Here is a 26,354-nt window from a genome sequence, read left to right on the forward strand (position 1 = left end):
CAGGACATTCATACACCCAAATCTGTGTCAGCATCCTGCTGGCAGTAAGAGCTTTTGCACAAACATCTGATTGCAGAGCTAGAATTCAACAAAGCAAGAAGAAACAGGCTGGAGAGCAACTACCTAAATACATGCAGTAACACAGAGAGTGGGAAGCGGAACTGAGAGAACAATAAATGAAGAAACAATGAAAAGGTCAAGCACTTACTCAGGATTCGTAAGTACAAATGTTGCCGTTCAAGCAGTGCAGGTGAAAAATGAAATTCTGTCTCTTCACAAATATTTTTTTTTTTGTCTCCATATTTCTTTTTTCCAGCTCATGAATACTGCTGAAGGAAATCTTGCTTATAGTGGAAAAACCCAAATATAAGATGCGAATAGCACGTGGGGCCATCAAGACAGGATGAAGCTCCATTTTTGTGACTGCCTTCATGAGAATGCCCTGATTTAAAAGAGAGATACATTTTGTGCAGATGATATTGGAACATTTGATGCACAAACATGATCTTCCATCCTTCCTTTCCACATAGTGCTGGTTCAGTCGCAAATGTGTGGATGGCAGAACCCTTGCTTACTGTGCAAGTGAACTGGGGTAAGACATGTGTGGTGACCATGGTTCTGCAAGCTCCAGAGTTTTCAGAGCATCTGGAGCAGAGATCCCTGGCTGTGGGGGGCTCACGAGTGGCTCGTGTGTCCACATGGATACTGAGGCTGGGTGGGGGCAGAGGGCAGGTGTGTCCACATGTAGGTGAAGGGTTGTTGAAGAAAATGGAAGAGGGAAATTGCCATCTCAGGGGTTGTGAAGCCTAATACTACTTGAGCTACTTTTACAGCCATCAGACCAAGCTGTGTTGGAAAGGATAAAAGAAAGCAAACATGGCACATTGAAACCCCCATATGTGGTACCTTCAAGGATTCCCTTCAGCAGTACCCCGTCGCTACTCTTTACTCAGGAAAAATATTTTCTCAAATATTCTTCAGTGCTGCTTACATTCCTGATCTTCTCCATCCCCTTCCTGCAGTGCATATGTTCCTCTGCTCTCTGGTGGTTTTCTTTTGGTACATGTTTCCTTGGCATATGGTCCTTTCCTCTTCTGGACCTCCTGCCTCATCATCTTCTCCCACTGGCAATTCTGGCCCCACTGGCTTTCTGTATAGTGCTTGTACAGTTCTTTCTTCATGCTCTAGAAAAAGTAAAGCAGGGGTGCAGTGTCAGACAAACCCAGATGAAAAAGGAAGGGATGGATCTGACAACTCCATGAACCTGCAAGTCTCTCACACTTGGAATCCTCTTAGCTCTTGCTGGGACTGGTTGCAGTAAGTAACTGAGCTATAGGAACTGTTTTACCCAGAACTGACAAGACAGAAAATGTTGTATCACAGCTTTGAGAAAAAAGTGTGATTACACAGTACCCTAATTTCTATTTAAATATAATCCCAAATTGCTCCTGCATTTCTCTGACAACATCCGGGGTAAAAAAATATTTTCATTTGTTTTATTAAAAAAAAAAACCAAATAAAAAACAAGTGAAAGCAAACAAACTTTCAAATTAATCCCCATACTAACTGCATTGCAAGTAATACAGTTACATCAGGGCTTCCTTTGGGTCAATATTTTCTTTTGCCTGAAGGCCAAATAGGTACTTAAGCATCACCTAATAACCAAAGACCAAATACAAGCACCAGGCTGACATGTCATCCATTTTCCACCCCCTCCAGATTGTTTCTGTCTGTCTCATGCTCTTCAAATGGCAATGCAAAGCCCATATGCTATGGTGTCAGGGAAAAATTCCCAACACAGCATCTGGCTGCATGGCAGATCCCAAGGCAGTTGGTGAATCAGCTTTGGAGCTGCCTCTGCTTTTGTCATGTACCAGGGATTGGTGATGGGACTGCCTTGTCACCCCACAAACCACTTCGGATTCCAAGGAATCACTAGGTTTGTGTTTGTAAATAAGCTTCTGCTTAAGCCTTTCATGAGATCTCTATACAGGCCTCCTATTACGGCAAAATAATGAGAATTTCTTAACACCAATGTGAGTGTGTTCAGCAGAAATATGTGGGTTTATTTTAAAGTGGACCTCAGCCTGGTACATACAGGTCACTGTATACTGGGATTTCTTTCTCAGAAAACTCTCTTGAATCTTGAATGCTCTTTGAAAAGGTCTTTTTTTTTTTTTTTTTTTTTCCCTTTGCTCACCAGTGTAGAAGCCATTTCTTGATGAATAGGATCCATAATGCCTGGAGATATTTGAGATCAAGCATATGGTCCTTTGAATATGCATGGCAGCGGGGTGGGAGGGAATTGATGTGCAGCACTGGGGAAAGTGTGTCTGAAAGTTAAGCAGTGCAGAGTTTGGGGGCAGCCTTTCTGCATATTTGGGGAACCATCACTTTCTGTTTCCTCTGATATACTAGTGACTAGCTAGCAATTTGTGGTCAAAAGCATAGCTGTGGGGGTTGAGTACTCAAAGATTTGATCTTGGCTTGTGTTAGACAGAAAAATACCATTTCACTTGTGGTTTCCTGCAAAATGTTTGCTTTTACAACCAAATCATTAAACAATAAAAACTCAAGTTATTCAGAAGTACATAAAGATAAGAAACTTATTTAACTGACAAATGACCAATTCTTTGCTAGGAGAGAGTCTCAAATGACTCTTCTTCACATTTAAATGAAAAGAGTGCTTGGAGATTACACATTCTGGTAAGTTTTCCTTACCAGTGGAGAGAGAGAAAAGGAGACAGGACTGAATAGGAGCGATTGGGCATGAAGTAGTAACTATGAGGTCCCGGAGGCAGGAGAACAAGAGAGGGAAGAAAAAAAAAAAAGACAAGAGAACCCAGAAGAAAGGCAAGGGGGAGGAGGGGTGGAGGAAAAGATATGTAGCAGTTATTTAAGAGATGCCAGGGAAAACTGGGATGTTTGTGTGTTTGAGAAGAAAGACAATTTTAAAGTACAGAAACTGAGCCAGGAACTATGAAGATTTACTGGAAATAACCCTGGATAAAATGTTACATATCTGAGACTTGAATAAGTTTTGGGAGGGGTGGGGGGTTTGATTTTTTTATGTAATTGCCACAGCATTTTTTTACATGTCAAAATGTCACAAATATATTAAGATTAATTTACTTCATGGGGCAAAATAATGTATCACACTGCATTTATTTCTTACGGTTGCTGAAAGTCCTGGAGAAATGAAGAATTAAAAGCCTTTTTAAAGTAACCTTCTCCCTCATATGCAGGATGTGACAGTGGGGCAACCACAGTGATGTGCACCATCGTCAGTATTCCTACCAAAGGAATTTTCGTTTTCTGATCTTACTAGTAAGAGTGGATATGGGAGAGAAGAAAGATGCTTCATTGCTGCATGTAATAGCCCTGAATAAATTGCACAAAATTGACCTCTTGCACATCTTGAGTCCTGCAGATATACCATTTTGTGGAGGACAGTGTGTCTGTGTGTGTGTGTGTCTGTGAAAAATGCATGTGTGGGGTCATGTTTTAAAACAAACTCTATGTCAAAACCAATACAATTCTGAAACAAAACTCTAGACCTTTCTGCTGTCTGGTTAGTGTGGGACTGACCCTTCAGCATTCATGCATCTCTTAAATCTGATTTAAAATCACAAAGGTGGGGGGAGGAGAAACACTAGGTTCATATACTCTTATTTTTGTCTAGTCAAGTAAGCATTTTCAATGGTGTCTTTGCCAGAACAGTTCTTCCTATCAATGGGTCCTGTGTGAATATTGAGGATGACAGCTTAAAGTAAGACCAGTCAATCTATTACAGCCTCTCCTGTGCAACTGTGTCTTTGGAAATGCTTATGCATGTATGATATACTTACATAATATAGGATTGTTTGCTTTTATATGAGTTTGCTTTATATATGTATATATATATATGTGTGTGTGTGTGTGTGTGTGTATATATATGTGTGTGTGTATATATATATATATATATATATATATGTATATATATATGAGGAAAGCCATTTAAGTGTTTAAACCCTTTCTACAGTAACATGAACACACTCAGGTAGATATTTGTAAGGTACTTAAGCTAGAGCGTTTTAAAAATAAGCAAAAAGAGGATAAAATGGTGAATCTTTTAAGGCATCTTTCTAGCAGGTGGGAGAACAAGCCTCCTGGCTGAGCTGCTCATGAGCAGTGATTTCCTCCCAGGAGATTCCATAGTGCAACAAAACCAAATGCATTCAACCCTTGGCCCATCTGAACGTGCTGGAAAGCAATCCAGCCTTTAGTTGGATTTCTTCTTTACAGATCTCTTAAATGACTCCAAATGCTGTGCCTGTGGTGGTGGGGAGCCTGGGGCAGGACTCTACTGTAAAAGCCATGAGTCACACATAATGTGCCACTTTCTGCAACAGTCCCTTTCAGCACTTTCAGCATCAGTCCCTCTAGAAACTTTTCAAAGTTAATGAACATCTCTGGATGCAGTGGTCTCATGCCTTAAGTTTGAAGGTTAGCATCTGTTTACCACACATTAGAAAATTTTATTTCAAGAGAAAATTATGTAGATTCAGGTACTTGTCCTCAGAAAATTCAAAACAAGGCATCTTGGATCTGTTAATGTTAAAATCCACTTGCTACAGTTTTGTGCCCAAGAAAATTTTGTCCAAGTAAAACATAACTGTCAGAATTTAGTTATATTCAGGATGTTTTCTGGGTTCTTAATCACTGTGGATCCTGTTTCACAAAGATCTGAAATATGTGCTGGAGTCCAAGAGGCTTCCATGTAATTTAAGCTGCTGTAATGTAGGCTTGGCCTGAAGCAGTTGCTGAATAAGCGCGGGAGTGCACACACATGCTTAGATCCAAGGAGGTGCTTCAGTGCTGCACCAAGTCATGGTCTCCTTCTAAAACATGACCTTCCATCACTAAAGAAAATGATGGTAAAGGTCTGGTTTCCTCCAGGCATGCCAGTTCAGGAACAACGTGCCAGGCAGCCCTCCACTTTCAGGGGGCTTGTGCTGAAGAAGGCAGCTGTGTACAAATATTTCTCTGGAGTCACAGGAGTTATGGCATGCATGATCACTAAGTTCACGCAAAACCCAGCACTTTTTTCTTAAGAGCTAGGGGGAAATGTCTACTCTTGCACTTTTTGCAGATAAAAAGATAGCACTTTCTGCCCAGGAACTAGAGCCTTAATTAATTCCTTTAATTAAACTAAAGAAGAATAAGAATACTAGATGTATCTATATAAAACCTGTCCCAGATTCTAATGACCTCCTTGTATTGTACACATACACATACAATACATTCTTGTATGCTTGCTTTTCTCTTCATTGATTTGTTTTTTTGTCTTTCAGAGCTTTTAACTCTATTTCCTCTGTTTTACAGTCACTGTGAGAATGATGAACACATTACAACACCTTGTTTTGCTGCTGTAAGTCCTGACACATGGCACCAGCAACATGTGCAACTCAGGGAATTATGCAGGCCTGTACACAGACACTGAAGATGCACCAAAGTAAGGATGGCAAGACCAAGAGGTCTTATGACCTTTGAGACAAAGTTAAATGCTTGCCCAAGTCTAACTGTAACACCTTTCTTGATTTATATTCAAAAAATTTTACATGTACAGTGTGTTAGATGTCTAATACATATTAAAAACAGAAAAACTACAAAACCAGTTACTAGACTGAAACTGACTTCTGCTGGCAACACGTGATGTAATTGTGGGTTTAGTTATGTTGAAAAGTGTGCCTCTGATTATTCCTGCTTGGGTCTTTGCATTCTCCCTAAAGATTTAATCAAAGCTAAACAACTACAGAAGCTGCCCTGCTTAATAAACAATGTTTTCTTTCATATTTGGATATCACAGATGTACAAGGGACAAGCCATTATCCTACTCAGGATCCTGTGGAATAGTCATGTGTTGGACACTGGGCTAATAAATTGGGCTGTTTGGAAGCCTGCTCACTGCTGCTGGCGGTCAGCAGCTGCTCTATGGCAATGGCTGTAGCCAAAGGCAGAGGAAGCCACTGCAAGACTGTTTCTGAATTCGACCCTTCTCTCCTTTGTCCTCCCCAAAATCTCACAGTTCTCTTTGTACCTGCTGTGAAGAGGAAGGGGGCTCAGGAGCTGGTATTCCTGTCATCCAGTGGCCCCAGCCACTCAAATTCCTACCCTTGTTGATACCTGCTGCCCACTTTCCCAGTAAAGCCAGGCAACTTTTATTTCCTTTGCAAATGAGCCATTGATAAGAACAGTAACCAGGGCAGGAGTTTTCCAGCAAATAATAATAGGCATTTCCTATGTGCAATTCCTCTGTGAACACAGGTATATGACAGTACTGCCTGGGTTTCTGTTGTGTGAGGTAATTTATATCAGTGTTTGTAGAACTGGGGCCAAAATCTCTCAGCACTGGTGCTGTATTTCCACTCATTTTGTACTAGGGTCTTCCTGTGAATCCCCTGTGGGAGCAGTTCAGTGGTACTTAAAGAGATGGTATTTCTGTAATTATCTAATTATTGCTCCAAGCTCTTTCTTGTGCTTGTTAAACCTTCATTCCAGTGCAAGTGTAACCCCACACTACTGAATTTGGATAAAATGTGATTGAGAATCAACATTAATTCCCCAGTAGTCTTTGGAGGAGGTAATGTTGGCTTACTTTTTTTATTTCCGATTTGAAAACACAGAATTCAGACTGGATCACTCTGAATAGAGTGAAAAGTTTCAAAGGTAGTGGAGTATGCAAATGAAGCTGTAATTCTCAATTAGATTCTTTATATTGATTTAAAAATTAATAGGACATTTATTTCTTTAATGAATTCTATAACAATTATCTGAATTCTTGTTAGTTGCTATCAATCTCATTTCTAAATTTTGATTTTCGTTTTGCAGTAAGGAATCAACAGTGAATTGGTTCATATTTATGCTCAACAACCTTAATTAATATTGTTTCATGCTCTTTCTTATTTCCTTTATGTGTTCCTTCTCCCTGTGTCACAGGGGGAACTGTCCCTCCCCCGGGACACAGGAGTCTAACACCAAAAAAATTAAGGAAAAATTAAGGAAAAATTAAGGAAAAATTAAGGAAAAATTAAGGGTGTCTTGGTTTATTTCAGTCTGGTTCATCCTTTTTAATTCACGTTTCACAATCAGCCTTAAATATTACGCCTTCATTTGAGTTTTCAGCTGCTGAATCATGATCAGCTGAAGATCCAGTAGCCCTGCACTACTGGATATAACTCAAGGAGTTATGCTGTTTTTACTGTTTGGCACATACTCAGGAATGGCAACTTAGCTCAGCAGTTGGAGCATATGGCAGGGGGAGATAGGCCAGCATCTTGGATGAAGATGCATATATTTTGTACTCTCATGGTATGATGCATTCTTGTGCTTTGCAGATGGCACCTCAGAATTGTGGCTCTGAAAACTAATTTTGCCCAGCCACGCAGGTCTGCTGACACAAGCACAAGGATCATCTGTTTCTGCAGACACTACTGCACACTGCAGATATCCTGGGCAGGAATTTTTCTGAGAACACCTGCATCTCAGTTGCTGTGGTAAGCAGGGAAAAAAAAAGCTCAGGAACCTCTGACTAGCCTTTGTATCTGCAGAGAACAATTCAGCCAGACATGACTGCGACCCTCATGTAACACTTGGTTGCTGTTTCTCCTGAAAGTTTATTACATCGTGGTAGTCAGGGCAAGAGCAATGGGAATACATTGATCTTATGGCAGCTGGAAAGAGGGATTTATTCTAATTGACAGAGATCTCATCTTGTCTTTGATTTGCCAGCATCTTCCCTGCACACAGACCAGCCACCAGTCCTCAGAGAAACTTCTTTTGTACCCCATAGGGATTGTAGCACTAATAGTGCCTCTCTCAAAACTTATTTGTGTTATATGCCTGCCTCTTTGCCTCCACAAAACCAGCATCTTGTTACGTGTGCCAGTGGATCGAGGGCTCGCTAGACAGGTTTCAGGCAACAGATTCTCTGTAGCTAACAGAACTGCAGATTAAGGTATGAGCACTTTCTGTTCTCTGGCATAATTTGCATTACTTAAAATCACTCTGGGAACATTTTTTAAATGCACTAGTCTGGAGAGCAGTTTTCTCAGAACAGCATTGCGTCCTCTCCAATCTCATTATTTGTGGTAGTGTGTCACTGATCCGATCGGGGAGATCATACAGGGAGATCATTTAAGAGTACATCAAACAGATGTATTTTTAAAGATAATTTTCCTGCACGTGCAGTGGTCTTCACACGACCTACTATCAGGTCTTCTTAGCTTTCTTTTCTCCCCCCAAATTTCTGTGCTCTCTGTAGGACAGACAGCCTCAATACTAGTCTGTGCTTTTTGCTAGATATTCTCCTGAAACAGTAAACACTTTGGCAGCAAATAAAGCCGTTGGTAATGGACACAAACAGTTAAATTCTATTGTCTACCTGCAACAGGAGAGGTACAGGAGAAGGAGAATTTGGAATTAAAAACAGATCTGTCAAGCAATGAATGGAATATTGTCTGGAGTAATGTGAAATTACTGCCAGCTTATAGTGTACCAAGGGGCTTTTTTTTTTTTTTTCCAGACAATTCCAAAGAGCTGTTATTTACAGGACCCCTAAGCAATTGTTTCCACATTGAGCTAAGACAAGGGAGCTGTTGCTGGCACTAGCAATAATATATGTCTGCCTGCTACCAGCAGGTTGGAAGGCTCAAACCTCTGCAGGGTAAGGGGTGGATTCTAGGGAGGAACCTCCTCTCATCACACAACTTCTGTGGACACAAAAGATGCACACATTTTTGACAGCATGAGAGTAGATAAGAGCATTTGCTGCCTGCAAATGAAATGCTAAAACAGCAGAGAGGTGCCATAATACCTTCCTGCATTCAGATGTTGTGTAAATTAGCAAGAGATTTCAGAAGGTACCTTATTACCCTCAGCAGAAGGAACCAATGTGCTACAATCATAGCATAGATTTAAGGCAGATTTGAAGACTTAGAATAGAAAAATATCTGCCCTCTAAATTTATGGTGTTCTGTCTCCCTTATTTTTCCCATTTTTAGACTTCAGCTGATTACCTGGGGTGCCTGATTTAGGCTTTCTGACTACTATTGCATCCAAAATCTTCAGTGATTCAGACAGCTACTGACAAATCCTGGTCCTTTGTACAGTCACTGGAGAGAAGTAATTTCCATGCCTAAGTGCAGATCTGACTAGGACCCATCATTGTATTGTCTGTTTTATCTCCACAAGCAGGAAGAACAAATAATTCTGAAGCACTGAAAAAAATCTTTTCTACCTTCCTGGGTCTCGTCTGTCATGGTTTCCCTGGGAAGAAGACAAGAAGAGGACCACATATTTAATTTTTTTCTATGGGTTTTGTTTGCTTCAAAGATTGAACTGAGTTTGCTTTTTCTTTCTTCTCGTATTTGAGGGGCCCAAGAGCATGAGTAGCTCTTCTCTTGAGCCCATTTGAAAAGTATGTTAAGTGCGGCAGTATTGTTGCATCATTTTTTCATAGTGTTCTTCACAAGTGTATAGAAATTAAAATTCAGTTCTAAAAGAGTGCACAGCACTGGTATTATAAAAATCTTTTTAATTGAGTTACTTAAGAGAAGATGTTTACTTACTCCTTATCTCAGTGACCAATCTATTTACATCCAGGCACTTTTCCACAATGCATTTTTGAAAAAAAAAAAAAAGCACATGAGAAGAGTTTTGAAGTTTTGAAATCTTCACAAACAGAAAAAGTTTTGAAAGTCTTGGGCAGTTTTTCTGAAAAAGAGCAGAAAAAAACCTGGAAAAGGCTTTGAACTTTGCCATAGTGATCTCTATTTTCACGGTTACTAAGCAAAACTTTGGACATGGACATTCTGAGGGGGTTGTTTAATGATAAATGAAAAGTTTCTTGTAAACATTAAAGGAAAAAATAGCATGGATGGAAAGTGAAACCCAACTTGGTATTTCCTTTATCACTTGGTCTATCTAATGTAGAAACCTCAGAGGTGAAAATAAACAGTGGAAGAAATTAAGAAATCAAAACAACAAATAAAAAGTGAGCAGATGACTCATGAGAAAGAGGCTGTTACCCTACGGAGAAATCTGAGGCTGTTTTATAACATTTGCCATGGCTTTGTCACAGCACATGAGATCTGTCATATACATGTTTTGTACCTTATTCGAATGGTCCCTTGAAATAATTCATGCTGCTTCATGATAGAAAACATAAAAAAGGCTACAAGAAAGGAATGAGATGTCAGCATAGCACTGAATCAAATTTTTCAGCATATTATAGGAGGAGAAGCCATGGCACCTGAAGCCAAAAATCTATGAGACAGTGCAAATTTGTTTTGAAACAAATATCAACAATGAAATACTTACTAGATTGTCTGAGCCCTGGAAAGTCAGGGAATTAGTTCCAGCATTGACACAATGAGGTTATTTTACCAAGCTGATTAGACCGTAATGATTATCAAATGTGTTCAAGGAAATCAAATCCTGTAGTCAAGTCAATCCCATCCAGAACCTGATTAGCTTTTAGAGCTCAAGCTTGATTACCTTTATTTCATTAGTAAAAAACACCACAAGACTAGCAGACACTTAGAACCATCAAATGATTTTTTTCCTTGAGATCTCAGAGTTGATGTCACGTGAGAAGGCAACAAAAGACTGACACAGACATTGATTCTGCAGGACATCTGCACAGGACTTTTTAACTGTCTTTTGGCTGTGAAGAAGTTGTTAGATGCACTTTTTTCCTTGAGCTTCTATCTGTAAGAACATGTGAAAAATTGTGGTATATGAGGGAAGTGGTTTTAACACTCTAGACAAACACAAGAGAGGAACTTGTGTACATGGAACTGCTGGTGGTGCATTGTATTTAGACACAAGCTGCTTAAAGAAGTTCCTGTTAGACACTGCGTGGTGCCCTTCTGAAAAGAGAAAGATATGACATAGTCAAGTGTGAAGAGACTGTGTTCTATCCATTTTTCTTATTTCCCTGGGCAGAAATTATGTTTTGTCTGAGAATGTTACCCGGTGAATCGATACTTCTTACTGCTGCTAGTTGTCTCACTGAATGTACAGCTGGCAAACTACGTGGATATATAGATGAGGAGATATTGAAAATCATGTAGCAAGATATTAGAAAACAGTCTGGACACGGCTCTGCTTTAGGTGCCCATGCTTGAACAGGGGGTTGGACAAGATAATTCCTGGAGGTCCATTCTGACCTGTGATTCTGTAGTAACATCACAAAAGCTGATCATTGTCTTTGCTCTGAAAACAACAGCTCATGTCACACTCTTATAATGGAAATAGTAACCATGTGAGCCTTAATTTTAGTGTCAATCCTCTCTTTTAATATAGCGATGTCAACCTTCTTGCAGACAGCTACTTGGTGGTGTGGGCTCAGCTGGTGTCAGCAGGTATAATCTGGGCTGATACTACATCCCAATGAAACCTAATGAGCCCATTTCTCATTTATGCCCCATACATCTGACATGGCTTTACAGAACTTTGTGAAAACCTAATATTTATGTTGTGGGTAGATGTACTTTGGGATCCAGAGTGCATCTGGATCATGCAGAGTTATCTGCATTATGTGTAAGCTTTTGAGAGGGTAAGCAGTCATTCCTCCTGCCTACCTCCAGATCTGACAGTTTGTGTGGCAGCTGTAGAACCACTGCCCTGCAAAGTCCAATCTGTCTTTGAAGAACCTTGTGCTACCGTCATTGAGAGGCTGGAGCTCTGCCAGCACCCACATTGCTTTGAGGGCTGGTGGGTACATGAGGAAAGTAAGATCCCTGAGCCTCTCCTTCCCACAGCCTTCCCACACAGGTCTTTGCAGAGCTGAGCCTTGGCTTTTAAACCAGCGCAATTTAAAAAAATACTCTTTGAATAACCATTTTAGTGTCTGACATTGTCAGTTATTAATCATAAAAATCCTCTGATGGAGCCCTGCAGAAGGAACTGGAACTGAACCCAATCAGATACCATATTTTAATTATATTGCCTCAGCAATGCAGTTTTGCCCATGGTAATTTTTCATACAGCATTTGCAAGGTGGAAACTGTCACAGCTCAAAAAGAGTTCAAACAATTAACATACTATTTAAAACTTAATCTTTGAAAGGTATATTTCATTGAGGTTTCATATTGCAAAGAAAAGATGGTCACAGATTTCACAAACATTCCTGCAAATAATTCTTCCCATTTTTCTGATACCCATGATGCTGGTAAAAAATAGTAGCATTTCTGGTTGTCACTAGGAAGAAAGGGTAGTATTTTAGAATTTTAAAAAAGTGTTCTTTTTTCACATATTTCTATTTTTGTGGGACAAATTAAATATAGTTGGGGCTTAGAACATGAAGTTGTTTTGATAGGTGAATGTTGGCACTATCCTCAGAAATTATCAGCTTCTTCCAGGTAAATTCTTCTTGAGGACATTTACCACCCTGGGACTTCAGCAAATTGCATTAACTAATGAACGTTGAATTTGCCTAAACTTTGTCACTTAACAGAAAGTGGAGGACATAATTCTGCCTTCGTCCCCTGGCTCCCATGTTCTCCTTACCTTTGGAATCCTGTACTTCAGAAATGCATGGATGTCTGTGCAGGGTGTGATTACTGCTGAGTGGTTGTACTGTGTACTGTGTGATATTCTTGATGGTTTGTATTTTTGGGGGTTTTACATGGAGAAAGAACTTAGTTTCAGCATGGACCTAGGAAACCATTGCATTTAGGAGTGCTACTGCCTACTGCTGTTGTAAAGAGCGCAAGAGGAGGATGCAGCAGTGATGGTTTTTATCAATAATGATAACTGCTTTTTATTTATATTTCTGAAATCTAGCTTGCATACTATTTAGTGTAGTGGTTCTGATACGCCTTCCAACTCCCACATGGAAGTTGCTGCTCTCAGTACAGTTGCAGTGAGCTGCCTACACTTAAAATATGCCACCTGATCTTGTGTTTTCCTGCAGAATGGTTTTAGTAGGCATGAAAAACTGTGGTACAGACATGTCATGGGCTTTCTGAAAAAAACTTTTGTATCAAGATTCCTCAGTCTGGCTGGCTAACAGGCCATGTGCAGCCTGATTTCCTGTCCTACATGTAGTTTTACCATAATTCTTTGACCAATGGGCAGGGAACAGCCTTTCACAGGCTCTCAGGACATAATTTCAAGCAATTTCTTAGTAACTAGCAATTCACTTCCGGAGCTAGAGGTGGTCTAAACTGAGCTCCAAAGCGACCATTAACTTTTTCTCTTTCAAATAGAGCCAGTGAGTATTTTTCCCTCTGGGTGCACACTTGCATATCTTTACAAACAGGGCACTGTTAGATTTCTACCCTGCCATAAACTCTGACTGTAATACCTCATCCTCTACTGACCTGAAGTGAACTCTGAGGAGAGGGAACAGTAATAAAGCAAAACCCAGCAAACAGTGTGAAGCTTTTGTAAGATCTTATATAACTGGATTGGCTATATTGGGAACTTGCCTTTGGTTTTAATTATAGATTTAAGGGTGCACTTATCGGGCTCTGTGCCATCTCTTTGCTCCCTCCCTTCACTCTCGATTTGCTTTATATAATGAGCAACCACTACAAAAAGGATGTTTTTCCCCCCTTCTTTTCAGGAAGAGGACAGGCTGACAAAAGTTCACTGGGGGTTGAGGAGGTCTAATGTGTTAATTGTCTCGTGTGTCACCCTGGTCTCAGGCTTTATACTGGTCCCTCCAGAACATTTCAAAGATCAGCTGTCAGAGCCCAGCAAAAATGTATGGTGTCCCAAAACTGGCCACTGTTTCTTCCCAAAAGCTGGGGTTGAGTGACAAGTACCTCTTTGAACTTGCAGAAAAGTGTCAAGAGAATAACAATCCCCAAATCTACTCAGATCTATCCCTTACTCACATCTGTTCACCAGCATACACAAAAATTACTTTCACGGAAGCAGAGCCAGAGCAGATGCAAAGCAGCAAGGTCTTCTGAGGGCACCATGAAGCATTAATGAAACCTGACTTGAGATTTGAGGAAACAGGACTTGGATGCATTAAAAAATTTAAAAGATAACTTAGTTAATTTTGCTGCCTGAGCATCACTTCTCGACTTAATCTTTAACTCAATCTGTATTCATCTTCCTGGTGATTTTTACCTCTCAGAGCATCTGCTGTACCAATTGTTATATGTGCACAGGGAGAGGGGTTTGTAAAGCAATAGAGAAGCTGTCCTGCAGAATTACTCTGGCTGTGCCTTAAAGGGTAGACACCTGCTGCCTCCTTTGAGGGGTCCCAAGCTCAGAAATCAGGTTTCTGAATCTGTTATTCTATCAGAAGCTAGTCCCCTGAAGGGCTCTCTGGAGCTAACTGCCCTGCCACGTCTAAGAAGGTGATGGCAGAGCTAGTGGCTATACCCCTGCTCTAGCTTAGATGTCTTCAGCTCTTTATTTCAATCTTGTGAATGTACAGGGGTTAATAAAATCAGCACAAAGGTGTTACTATGTGAGCTGAATTCCTCTAAGTCAGTGAAATTAACAGTATTAATGTCCACTATCCATAGTAAGTAAAGGGGTTCTGTGATGTAAGAGGAGGAGGGAGGGAGGATAGCAGGATACCTGAGCATCTCAACACAAAGGCGGACCAGATCCACTATGGCTGTCCCACAGCCTAGAGCTAAAAAACTCTGCTTGCCTTCTTATTGCTATAAAATACAGGTATAACTTAGCAGGGGAATTAAAAGATCGCTGTGTTAACAGGTTTTTTTATTACAGAATGATTGTAACAGTCCATCTTTTAAATTATTAATGCAATGGCATAACTCCTGGTTATACTTTCACTGATACCAAGCTAGAAATATTGCTAAAAAGGACTTTGGAAAAACAGTGTGTCTGACTCTCCTTAACAGCAGCCTACTTCTTACCAGCCCTGTGACTACTGAAGAATTTGTCATTCCAGAAAATTGTACATCGTTTTGACATGTGAAATCACAAAAAAAAGACTGCTCCTAATGGAACCGCAGCTGAACAGACAGAAAGCTTCAGTCCTAAGGCCTTACAGAAGACACTGCAAAACATAGTCTGGGCTTCTTGGTTGATATAGGTATACATGCTCTATAGCAGAAGTGGGTGTGTTCATCCTTGCTCCCAACTCTCAAATGATATCACTGCATCCAGTTTTGCTTCCTTTTTTATGCTTTTTTCTAGGATGTGACTCAGTGCTTTTCAGAAAGCAGAGCCTTTGTCTGCATCATTTTCCCTGCCAATCCTTTACATCACCTGCTTGATCCAGAGTTGGGAGTGACTCATTTTTCTCATCCAAGCACATGTGCACACAATGAGCTGTCTCTCGTCTAATGGCCCTTCACAGAAACTTATATGTAGGGTCATGATTGTGTTTTGTTGCAGATGCCCAGTGCCCATCTGTAGAGGACAGTCTCTGTCTGTCTCAGGATTTATATTCTGAATGCTTTAAAGGCTTTGCAAGTGAAAGCAAATGATTTATTTTTTTTCCCTTCCTCCCTCACTAGCTAATTTTGTATCTATTATTTACTGTGGGAAAGCTATGCCAAACAAGCAATCTCTACATTTTGTTCTGAGGCCGATTTCCATCCTAAACTATTTACTGAAGTGAGCTGGAAACTGGAAAAGTTTCTGGAAAAGTTTCTCACCACTCACTCACTCACTCACCACCTTACCTTTGTTGTTTGCCCCTTATGTGAAGATAGTTTTAATGGAAACCTTTAAACTGCATAGAGACTCTTGTGGCAGACTAAGTAACTAAAATTTATAAATGAATGACTGAAATCAAGGCATGTACAATGCAGACATGTGAATTAGTCCACCTCCTCTTTTGCCCTGTTAGAGTCAATGGAAAGATGTAAGCACCTCCCAACAGTAATTTGACTCAACCAGAATTAGACAGCTACCATAGGTCACATGGATTACAACAAAGAAAAGGCAAAGCAAAACAGCTTTGGTGCAGATGTCTACATTTTTTTGTTAGTGTCTATTGTTATGGTGTCTTACATAAATTAAAGTTAGTAAATTCATTGTTGAACAGAGCAGAGATTCAGGAATTTCCAAAGAGGCAGATTGCAATACTATCACGAAATGATACTATTTTAATTTTAGATTTTAATTCCTCTGTTGAGAGTTCATTTAATCTTAGCATTCAGCATAGGCATCTCCTGTATCTACTTTGACAGTACACCACCAAGAAAAGTTGCAAATTGTTAGAATAGAATAATGAAATTTCTTAGGATGAAAAGGACTTTTTTAATATCATCAGATGCAACTGTTAATCTAGGGCTGACAAGTTATCCACTAAACCATGCCCCAAATTACCCTGTCTACATGTCTTAAATACCTCCAGGGATTTTGGCTCCACCACTTCCCTGGGCAGCCTGTTCCAGTGCTTTACAATCCTGAAGAATTTTTTCCCTAATATCCAATCTAAACCACCCCTGGCACACCTTGAAGCCATTTCCTCTTGTCCTATTGCTTGTAACTTGGGAAAGAGACCAGCCTTCATCTCAACACAACCTCCTTTCAGGTAGTTGTAGAGAGTGATAGGGATCCCACTCAGCTTCCTTTTTTCCGGGCTAAACATCCTCAGCTTCCTCAGCTGCTCCTCATCAGCCCTGGGCTCTGGACCTTTCACCAGCTCTATTGCCCTTCTCAAGATACAATCCAGCACCTCAGTGTCTTTCTTGTAGAGAGGGCCCAGAGCTGAATACAGGATTTGAGGTGTGGTGTCACCAGTGCTGAGTGCAGAGAGGTGATCACTGCCCTGGTCCTGGTAGACACACTATTCCCCTGGTTACCCTGCCCATGCTGTGTGATGGCACTCAGGATGATCTGCGCCGTGTCCCCCCACAGGCACTGAGGTTGGGCTGAGATTGTAGCTCCCAGAATGCTCCATCTGGCTCTTCTTTTAGATGGGCATCCCATTGGTCAATCTCCGGTCAATTAGGACCTCCTCACTTAGTCAGGACTGCAGGTAAACATTGAAAAGTGGCCTGGTGAGCTCTTTCACCATGCCCCTCCATAGCTTTGGGTAGATTTCATCCAACCCCATAGACTGCTCCAGCAGTTTCCCAGGGCTGTGGGCAGGGTAAAGGCAGAAAACTGCACTCAACAGTAGCAATCTTCCAGATTGCCCTGGAAGACCTGCATTAGCAGGACTCAGATCCAGCAAAGAGACTGGCTGTGTCTCCAAGACACCTATTCTCATATCCAGGCTGGATGTGAGATAGCAGTGGAAGAACGGGAAAGATAAGGGCAACAGCCTTATTCATGGACTCACCAGGAAACTGGATGGACTAGTGAGATGGCTTTGAGCTTTCCTATCAGGAAACGTTTCCACATTGTCCTATCTCACACATCTCTGCTCACCTTTTGCACCAGTGTGAACTGGTAAGATCAGTGATACTGTACTGTGCTCAGGCCCAGTAGAGGGGACCTAACTTCTGGATTATGAAATGTCATCAGCAAAGAAAGAAGATCCAATATTCAAGGTCCCAGAAAACTGATGAAGGAGCCAAGGTTTTATAGAAAATTTTAGTGATGTCTCAGAGAGTCATCTGGAAGGGTATTTGCTTCCTTCTTCTGTCTCCCAACAACCTGAGGAGAGTGAGCTGAGAGCCTCTACATAGAAACAAACCTTGACAGTTTATCAGTGTAGGTTGGATTTTGATGATGCTCTCAACAAGGCTGCAGCAAATTTCTCATTACTTTTCATGTAAAAGAACCCACTTTGCTTGTCTTTGTGCTCTAAGAACCTTGGAAAAAGATAGCCTTGGAGGAGCCCATTTCCCAAGAGAAACAAAAAAAATTCTGATGCCTCTTGAAGCTCCCTTGTGTGAGCCATTGGCAATGTGTTTTTTTACTGTTTCAGGAACAGGCCAGGAAGCAAATGGCTTGGTGAAAGTCCAGACAAGGAGACAGTGTTTTCAAGGTCTCACTCTCCCTGCGCAAGGACAGCCAGAGATAGAGAGTATTTTTCATTTCCCTGCTGCCCTTTGTGCAAGGCAGGTCACAGACTGCTTGTTTACTCAACATTTCAATATATTCTCCAGGCGATATTTTTTCCTTCTGCTGAGAAGACTGTCTTTCCTTTAATCCATTTATTCCTGATCTGCTTTTCCCATAGTCATCATGCTCACTGAACGCCATAACAAATCTGCTCTTATTTGTTGTTTAAACAATGGAATTTTTTCACAAGACAAACCAAAAATGGGTAGCTAAAACTTACACAGTTCTTGTTTTACGCCTTTTTTTCAGTAAGCGTGGAATATTTTAGAAATTCTTCTATCTGATTAAGAGTAAGCCTTAAAGACAGTGCATAAGAGCACTTGTTCTACCAGCAAAATCTTGTTTTCATGGGGATAGCAGGGAAGAGGCACCTGGACTCTCTAAGGAGAGCTTTGAAGGAAAGAAGGTAGACATGATTGTAATTAGCCAACATATCCTTTGTTCATCTAATGTCATGTTTTTCTTCTTCAGCTTTTATTCCTTTTGTGATATATAAAATATTACTTGAATTTTGATTGTATCTCAATTCCATGCAGATATTTTCAATTATAAACTAGGGTAATGTTAACTCCCATTAATGAATCTAGTGAGTGCTACTATAAGATTGTTTTCCCTTGCCTTTTCAAGCAGCAGTCTGAAATTCTTTGAGGAGACAAGATAGCAACTGACATGGAATGGAGGAATACAAGATGAATGTTAGGAATTTTTGTTTTCTTTCAAGCAATCTTTTACATTTGCTGTATAGCACATTGGTACTGAACTCACAGGGGTATTAAGGGAAACCATTTATGTAAAAGGTCGTGAAACCATTAGCTGCTGCAGCCCTTTTTGGAATTTGTTTCTCTGTAGTAACTTGTTCCTTGCCATGTTTGCGACAGACTTTTCAGAATAATTTCTCCAGATCCTGCCATAGCAGTACAGTTGGACATTAATTTAAACAAGCTACATTTGCAACTCAGGAGAAGAGAAATCATTGAATTATTTAGGTTGGAAGGAGCCTTTAAAAGTCATCTAGTTCCCACTTCCTTCCCTGCAATACATAGGGACATCTTTAATTCAGCCAGGTAAATCAGAGCATCATCCAATCTGGCCTTGAATATTTCCAGGGCTGGGTCTTCCACTACCTCTCTGAGCAATCCGTTTCAATGTTCACCACCCTAATAATAAAAAAAATATTAAATGGCTTGGCTGGCTGGCTGGCTGGCTGTTTCAATATTGGTTTGCAAATCTTACACTTTACAACCTTGCACAAGCATACATGATCCTGTTCTGAGAAGACATCAAGGCCTGAACTCACCACATGGTTTAAAAATTAATTCCCCAAATGTCCAAGCCATTGAATTCTCACTTCTCATGACTTTTCTGTCAGTGAAAGTTTAGCAATTAACCACAAGTTGTAAGGGTGTGAGTCCGCTTTTACAAAGTTGCAAAGAGAGGGGGAAGAGGGTACAACTTCTCCAAAGGACCTCTCAAGAGAACCTTGCCCCAGTGAACCCTCTCTGTGGGGTTCATTCCTGGGATGTGCCCATGGGGTCTGCTGACCCCAGCATTGCCACCTGTGGGAGCGTGCGGGTGAGAACATCTGTCCTTCAGAAGTGGGGAGGGACCACCAAGGCGTCCCACAGGTCAGCGAGCACAAGCCTCGCCATAGCTATAGGTATTTCTCTCCACTGACCTACATGATTTGGTCTGGTGACCTACTGCTTTTGTTTATTTTTTAGGTTATAAAATATGCTTATCCACCCTCTATAAGCAAGCATGCAAATGAGAGTTGCAGTTCTAGAAATCCACTCAAAAATGCCAAGTAAAGGACTGCTAACCAGGCCTCTCTTGCCTTTAAGCACGTGAAACCTTACAAACATGCTTAGAGGTGCAAGATTGCACATCCTATTAGGAACCTGCTAAGCTAGCCTGGCATACCAGCTGGATTTTTAAGGTACTCTGTGAAGATCATAATCCTCTTCTTTCTGAGAGCAACTTTATTACCCCAGGGAAGCAGCTGAGTCAAGATTGTGCCAATATTTCTCTCATATTGTTAGCTCTCTTTTTTTTTAAGTCTTCATGAAAAAGAAGTCATTTTGTCCAATAATTAAGAACCAAAAAACTTCTCATGGCAGCAGATTTTGTTTATGATTTTCACACAAATATTTTTGACAGCGTTGACATTTTTACAAGCATGACTAACTGCACATTTACCCAGTTTCTTCTTTTTTTTTTTTTTTGGCACTTTAATGTGCTAAAGATAATGTAAGCTAGAGAATTCCAAAGCCTGGCAAGAAGTTTACTATGTGCCAGGGACTGTTTTCACTTATTTTAAAAGACAAGTAGATGGCCAAGATGCTGAATTTGAAATGACACCTACTGAGCTTGCATCATGGTGACTGTGACAAAGGATATTCCTGCATAGGAGAATTTCTCTGTAACTGCTTTCATTCAGGACTTTGTCACATGATTTCTTTGCCATATTGGGTATGGCACAAATTTCACAGCTTTGGTTTCTTTCTCTGTGAAATGAATTTCATTACCTACTTCACAGGAATATCTGGTGTGCAAACTATCAGTACTTAGGCAATGCTGAGGGAGGAAGGGACTTTGCAGCCTGGAAAGGACAGAAGGGTGTCTGCACACGGCAGGGGTATATACAGGGCTCACAAGTCTGCATGTACAAGGCCTTACCTGGGAGCCAGCTAAGGACACAGATACCTTCACTCATCTGTAAATTTACTGATGTACCTACCTGTGATATCCGTGCTACTTCTTGTGAAAGCCACTGCTTCTCAGGAATCCATCTCAGACAGCTGAGGAAATGCCCTGTGCTGTGCAAATCACAGAGCAGCATAATTCCTAAAGGAACAGTTTGCCAAAACTGTCCTGTCCATGCTGACAGTGATATCACACTTGCAGTATGTGTGCTCCAGAGTTAATACCTGCCAGCACCCCTGGCACAGTGGCCTCTAAGATACTTGTTTATTGTCAGTTTATAGTGTTAAGGAGATGAGTGGTGACTTGGAAACTGTTGTGCACAACCTGCAGACAAATGCTGCCATTTATGGTGGTGTAGTCTGAGAGTTTTAGGGAGTGTGATAGCTGTGTATTAGCAACCCCACAAACCTCCTGTCACTATACACTGGTGCCACCTTTAGCTCTCTCTGCCCCCTTCAATATCTTCTGCTTTTTAGTATGCCAGTACTACACTCCTGCCGAGCAGCTGCCTGTTTGGCATGACTCATGCCAGACATTTGGCTATTTTGGACAAATGGGGATAGGCTATTTATCCCAAATAGCTGCCTGCCCTGGATAGCACATTATCCTGAATAATGAAAGCACTATCAACCTAAAAATCCTTTAGAATTCTTCTGCCTGCATCCACATATTGCAGCAAAGAACTCTGGAAACATGCAAATAAACTATTAATACAGCAGATGATGACAGACACACTTTTGAAATAACTTGGATTGATTTGGTAGCACCCCCACCAAGGCAAGGAGGCTGCCTTCCCTGGGTGCAGGGTCTGGGAGCTACTCCAGAGCTCTGTGTCCTAGCCCTTGAGGCGCCCTCAGAAAAGGTGCAGGTGCCCTGCTGACTTCCCTAGAACTAGTGCTGGTCCCTGGCTCCCTGGTGGTAGGCTTGCCATGGAAACGTTTCTGAATTTTTTTTAAGATGTTGATTCACACACCAGAAAGAGAAACTTTGAGTTTGAAAATCTACTTGGCATGTTCTGCCCAGGGAAACAAAAAACTATACAGTTTGGGTAAAAATTAGGACCTCTTCGCTGTTTACCTGCAGATGGCTTGTATAGCATGTGAAATTCAAGGGGTGTCCTAGGAGTTCATAGTGTCTCAGACACAGATAAAGGGGACTTGAAAGAATTTTCTGTCTTGACACAGACCCTCCTGGGAGAGCTTTTTTATTCTTTGCTTTTGCACTTTTTTTTTTTTTTTTTTTTGTTAGGTTTCCCAATCTTTTAATGGACCCATTGTAATTTATAGTAGATCCTTGCCTAATGATGAATGATGTAGTTTGCTAATGATGGATTTGGTTACAGTGTGTGTGTGTTGTAGAGTGAGAGATGATTTTATCTTGTTCTGATGGAGGATTCAGGTTATCAAGAAGTCTTTATAGCTCTTTATCAATCCACCAGTGGAGCCACCAGTTCAAAATATGAGATTTTTTCCCTTTCTCCTGCAAATCTTAATGAATTTTAAAACAGCTTCTAAAGCTGATGATTTCAGAGCAGTGCTGTCCCATAAGTATGTTTGTCATCATTTGCACTGGTCAAATTTCCATTGATTTCAAGGTCTGATGGGAAGAGTGCTGGGTATGAAAAGAATGTGGGGTCAGACCCAGAGAGAGAGAGAGAGATGGAGATGGAGCAGCAGCAGGGCCAGTGCCCCTGGTGAGCATTAGGGTGAGCTGGCAATAGCAGTGGCAGCTAGCAGAGGGAATTGGTGTTAAATGAAAGACTCTCACATGGATTAACCTGCCAGGCTTGTTTTTAGAATCTGCTCTTCATTCACTTCAATGGCTCATGGGCATCCCTTCCCCCTCCCCATCTCGCTTAAACAGTTTTAATTTATTTTTATGTTTGGGAAAATATGTCTTACATCACTAACATCCTTTATAATTTCCTGATATTTGGTTTGCTATTTTATGTTTTAACCAGTAGGGTATTTTTTATTATATTTGTAAACTAATTGGAAAAAATTACAATTTTTTATCAGATTTTGATCCATACAATTTTGATATATGTCTCTTTAGTTAATATACAACAATTTACTATCATTATTCAGTCCGCTATTTTTCTCCTGTAAACACTTTTTTCAAAGGCAATTTTAATTAAATTCACTATTTCTTTTTCCTTGAAGAGGTATGGGGGAAAAATATTTACCTGCAAAATGCTTTGAAATTTTAGCCTTAAAATATGAAATTAGTAAATGAAAAGACGGCATTCAATGACACTCTTTTGCAAAGGTGTATGAGATCTGCCACAATCATCTGTTTGCCTATGACAATAAACAGAGGAGTTCTGCATCTCTTATCACAATTTTTTTTCTCCAGAAAGGTTACCAGTACTATAAGCACACTATATAGAATTCTCAAATTTTGAAACATTTTGTTATTATAGTAATGGCTATTGCTGTTCCTAACACATACCCTGTCAGATGGCTTAAAAAATTTATGCCTTGGTTCATGCAAAAAAAAAAAAGGGGGGGGGGGAGGGAAAAAAAAAAAACAAAGGTCAAAACTTTTAAAATGTCACTTCTTCTACAGTTTTGCATAGAAAATACATTGAAGCAGTGGGAGGGCTCCTTGCCCATAGAAACAGGCTGTAAGAAAAGAATGTTATCCTGCTGCTGTAGTTTCCACTTTCACTGGCAGCTGCGGGCTGAGCAGAAAAGCACTGTGGGAGCCTATTGTTACCCCAGCTGGGTAATAGTTTTCTTATTTTACAGTCAGCAACCGAGGGGGGTTGGGGTGTCTCAGCAAAGGGCCTGAAAATATAACTCCTGCAAACAGATCACTTTCTCCTTCCCCATGAGAAAGAGGGATCCATAAATCTTTTATTTCATTTGTTTCCTTTACCAAGGTAATTAACTATTTCAAAAAAAGATGTGTTTATTTTCCAAATAAACTTATGTTGTGTAGAAATGTTGCTCTGAAAGCTGCAAAATCGCACATTTCTATTGGAAAACTCAATAATATTCTCTTTTGGTGGTGGTGGTGTTTTTTTTGGTTTTGGGGTTGTGGGATTTTTTATATGAAATTTGATTTTTGAAAAAGTAAATTTTGCAAGAATTAGCCTGTATGGATGGTAACACACATTTTTACCAGAAGAAAGTTTTGAAAGGAAATGGAGGAGGTGGAGAGTAAACTTCACAAAACCTTTCTTTTCCTGACAGGGAAAGTGTGAGCGCCTCTACAAAAGTAGCACACATTGACTTTATGATGAATGGCTATAGCTTGTATCTGACTCTTACAAGACTTTAGGTTTCTTTTAGTGCTGACCTATCCAAGTGAGGGCAACTATTTATGCCACCACAGCAACTTAAGTATAAGGAATGGGAGCAATGACAAAACCATTTAGCTCAGAAGACTTTGCTCATGTCTTTCATTTCCTACCAACTAGAATTTGCAAGACCAGCTGCAAAGAAAGACAAATCTTGCCTATGGTGGGAAAGTTGACAAGCTGAATGGTTTATCTCCTCAGCTTTTTGATAACCTCAGGTGTCACTACAGTGCCTGTACGAGATTCTGCAGAGCATTCCATCAGCAACATGTAAAGGCAAACCACCCTCTGGTCAGCTGGATGGGAGCAAAGGTGAAGTGCCCAGTTGATGGGCAGGTCACAGCTGATCAGAGGACTATCTGGATCAGAGGACACTGTCCCCTGGGCTATTTCCTGTTGCAAATCCTTTGCAGTCCTTTGGAAAGAAAGGAATAGGGTGGATCTTGTTGTAGCCCTGTTTACTACCTAGGAGCATTGAGGTGCTCCTGGAGCAAATCTCCCTCTCTAGAAGTGATGCAGGGGAGTAGGCAAGAGGAGTGCTTCCCTTACCACTCAACCTAATCTCTGCAAAGTGCTCTCTGTGTGGAGCTCATGCCAGAGGAATGTCTGGATCGTGCCCAGGTTTCTTATATTGATGTAGTTTGCTTTAATCTTGTAGTTTGTGGTGGTGGCTTTGTCACACTATCACTGGGTTCATGCTGCTGAGCCTCTGCTGCCTTTTGTGGCTGGATTACAGCTTGCTTGTCTGTGTTCTCCCACTCCCCTAGACCTCAGGGCAGACAGAGCTGCAGTTTCTCTCCCTTACTTGCCTTGCAGTTTCTCTCTTCCATCTGTGCCATATAATCAACACATGCCTGACTGATGTGGCTGGCTGAGTTCATGGGATGATATGCAGAGATGTGACACAGGAGAGAGGTCTGATGCTCTGCTGTTCCTTATTTTTCTCCAGTTCCTGTATTTATGTTTTTTGGCTTGGTGGAGACACTGCTTCCCTGTTCTGCAGAGAAACCCTCTGGGACTGACATATACTGAGTGCATGTGCAGCTAGGACAGACTCAGCTATTTGTTATCATGGGAACATGATGGCATATGTGGTGGGAATTCCCTGGAAATGGCCTAGCATTGCCAAGGCCACAGCTCAAAGCCTCAGGAAGTCTGTGGCTGTGCTCAGTTTGCATACGTACCCTCTGATGCTCTCCATCATGCCAGAGGAAAACATCTCAATCTCCAAAGGGAGAACCTTATATCAAGGTGTCCTGGCTGCCAATACTGAAGGTTTGTCTAGCACATATTCCTGGATCCCAGAGCTGAGATATAAATATAACCTGTCTGTTGTGCAGGGAGAAAGAGAGGATCGAGACTTTGAAAGGAAAAGAAGGCAAACTCCACGCATTTTCTGGATTATCTTGGACAAATGCAAAAGGAATGGTACTGTGGGGAAAAGTGATTAATTCCTTGCTTTCAATACTTCCTCTGCAGATATTTTCAAGGGAAAGAATCAGCAGCATTCGAGTTTTAGACTAATGACAGCAAAATAAATTACATGCACTTGTTACATCAGCCAGCATGCAGCCTCAGTTCAAGCTGTAGCACGTACTTGCTTTTACAGGCCCTAGATTATTAAACAAGCCCAGTTATTAAACAAGCATGCTTTTGGATATTATGAATATTCATAACAGCAGGGTTGAGCCAGAACTGAACAGGTCTTGCTGCAGACCCAAAGGATGGATTTTCAAAATTTCACCCTGTATTTCAAGCTGAAGAAATTCCTGTCCTTTTTTCCACAAACGCTCATCTCTAAGCCTGCCACACCAACAACCACTCTGGTGTACCACACACAAGAGGAACCCACTTTGGCTTTTATCAACCATGTTCCAACTTTGTGAACCACCAGAATCAGGGCAGGCTGAAAAAGGAGACCAATGAGTCCTTCTCTGCTCAGAGAGCTGGATCAGCTTTCTTACCTAAAATCTCCCTCATACCCAAAACAGAAACCTGTTGCTGGGAAGTCACACCTGAGGGCATCTGCTTGGTATGCAACAGGGTAATGCATCATGCTCTTCCAGAAAGAGGTATACAGCATCTACCCCATAAGAAGTTTTGTTAAGGTTTGAGGACCAGTTTATGCAATGCCTGTGAATCTTCCCCAGCAGAATTCACACTGTTCTAAATGTTTGAAAACATGTTGAAAGACTGCAAGCCTGGACTGTGGGATGAGAGTGCAGACATTGCAGTAAAATGGTTGGCTGCTCTTCTATGATTAGTGGATTTTAGGTTAAGCTTGTTCTTTATTTCTAAGAACATTTCTGGCTAGTTGAATAAATAGCCAAGAAGTACAGGATTC

The 26,354-nt window shown here is 40.9% G+C and overlaps 1 long non-coding RNA gene across 1 annotated transcript in view; it reads right to left on the reverse strand.

The window, feature by feature from the left end:
- Positions 1 to 589: 589 nt before the first annotated feature.
- The window catches only part of LOC140684733 (uncharacterized), a 436,917-nt gene continuing 411,152 nt past the window's right edge, over positions 590 to 26,354 (reverse strand). The window contains exon 3 of the long non-coding RNA XR_012057442.1: positions 590 to 1,184. This is a non-coding gene — a long non-coding RNA (uncharacterized lncRNA). The remainder of the gene's footprint in view (positions 1,185 to 26,354) is intronic.

Source organism: Taeniopygia guttata, chromosome 1 (assembly GCF_048771995.1).
Source record: "Taeniopygia guttata chromosome 1, bTaeGut7.mat, whole genome shotgun sequence".
NCBI classification, from domain to species: domain Eukaryota; kingdom Metazoa; phylum Chordata; class Aves; order Passeriformes; family Estrildidae; genus Taeniopygia; species Taeniopygia guttata.